This window comes from Magnolia sinica, chromosome 13 (assembly GCF_029962835.1).
Source record: "Magnolia sinica isolate HGM2019 chromosome 13, MsV1, whole genome shotgun sequence".
Taxonomy (NCBI): domain Eukaryota; kingdom Viridiplantae; phylum Streptophyta; class Magnoliopsida; order Magnoliales; family Magnoliaceae; genus Magnolia; species Magnolia sinica.
In genome coordinates this window covers 75,816,617-75,818,473 of record NC_080585.1, presented here as the reverse complement: position 1 = coordinate 75,818,473, position 1,857 = coordinate 75,816,617, and the positions used below count along the sequence as shown (strand labels likewise).

Here is a 1,857-nt window from a genome sequence, read left to right as displayed (position 1 = left end):
TTATTGGGTATCTTTTTGAAATTGAAGTGAACTCTGCATAAAAAGATTGAGTGTATCTTCAAAAGATGGTTTCCTTGGTTGTGGAGGAACTTGTTGATATTGTGAAAACTGTTGAAGCTGTTGACTGCCAACTTGGGGGTAAAGTTGCATAGGAGGATTTTTAGAGGGTCCTCCTTGTTGTGGTCCTTTTGTCTAAGAAAAATTTAGATGTCTAGCCCACCTTGGGTTATAGGTGTCTGAGTAAGGATCATTCCCAGGTCTCTAGAAAGTGTTCATAGTATGCACTTGTTCAGAGAGAAATTCTGGAAATGCTGTACTAGATGGACAAGACTGCGTAGGATGGGTAGGACTGGAACATATGGCACATGACTCGACTTGAGTTGTTTGTGGAGGTCCATTATTTAACATCAAAGCATCCACTTTCTTTGTCAGGCTATCAATCTTTGCATAAAGATCTGGCGTGACTTCTACCTCATATATACCACCTTTCTTTTGTGGTTGGGGACTTCTGTCACATCTATTTGAATAGTCCCATTGCTAGGAGTTTTCACTCAAGGTTTCAAAGAAATTCCTAGCTTCGACATCACTTTTGGTCACGAATGACCCTCCACTGGTGGCATCAACCATGCGACGGTTTTGGGGTGTCAGACCATCATAGAAGTATTGAACCTGTTGCCACTTTTCAAAACCATGGTGTGGACATTTAAGCAGTAAGTCCTTCCATCTTTTCCAACATTCATGAAAGTGCTCACCCTCTTTTTGTGTGAAATTAGTGATTTCTCTATGGAGAGCATTAGTTTTGTGAACGGGGAAGAACTTGTTTAAGAACTTCTTAGATAGTTGGCCCCATGTAGTGATAGACCCAACTTCCAGAGAATTCAACCATGCTTTCACTTTATCCTTCAAAGAAAAAGGAAAAAGGCGCAAACGGATTTAATCATCTGAAAAGTTTTGGAACCTAAAGGTAGAGCAAATGTCTAGGAATTCTTTCACATGATGATATGGATCTTCCTTATCTAAACCATAGAAGGAGGGCAACAATTGTATGACTCCAGGTTTAAGTTCAAAGTGTGCTGCCGTGGTGGCTGGCAAAACTATGCATGAAGGTGCATTAAATTGGACAGGAGCTGAATAATCTCTAAGTGCTTTAATTCCATTCTTGTCCGCCATTTCAAATAAAATGTTTCTAAATCTTCTACGAAATATTCTTTCTATTTCAAGATCAAAAGGTGCTAGTTCTATGTTCAGAGATCTACGCCCTAGCATAAACTATGTTATTGCAATGTAAGAAAGAAAACTAAACTAAGATGCAACCTAAGAGAAATAAAACTGGAAATAAAAATTATGAATTCCAAAAAATAAGATAAAACTATGTAAACAAGAATTGGAAGAAAGAACTCAGAAAAGGAGATGATTGATGACCGAAGATTTGGGAGTTCCTCCTTTTGAAGACAATTTTATTTTGCAGCTTCCTTCCTCAATTCCTGTAAATAAAATAAAAATAAAAATAAATTAAATTTCCTAAAATAATGCTAGAAAAATCCTAAGGCTATGAATTATGATAAGAAAGAATCCTAAATCCAATTTGGACCGAAACAGTCCCCGGCAACGGTGCCAAAAACTTGATGTTTTATTTAAACCAATCTAATTTAAATGATTTTAAACTCACAAGTATATGAATCAGATGTAGATATGGTACGTATTACGAGATCATTCCCCGGAGGACTGGTTGTCCCAATTCGAATTTTTATGATTCTTCTTAACTAATCCAACAAATAGTTTAGTGAACTAATAACAAAATTCTATGGAAAATAACTGAGAACAAGGAGGAAAATTCAATCAAGGAGAATACTAGGA

The 1,857-nt window shown here is 36.6% G+C and overlaps 1 non-coding gene across 1 annotated transcript; it reads left to right on the top strand.

Annotated features, from left to right (window-relative positions):
• The first annotated feature begins 685 nt into the window (after positions 1-685).
• LOC131224420 (small nucleolar RNA R71) lies at positions 686-792 on the top strand. Its single transcript, XR_009160906.1, has one exon. It is a non-coding gene; the product is annotated as a small nucleolar RNA R71 (small nucleolar RNA).
• Positions 793-1,857: the final 1,065 nt, after the last annotated feature.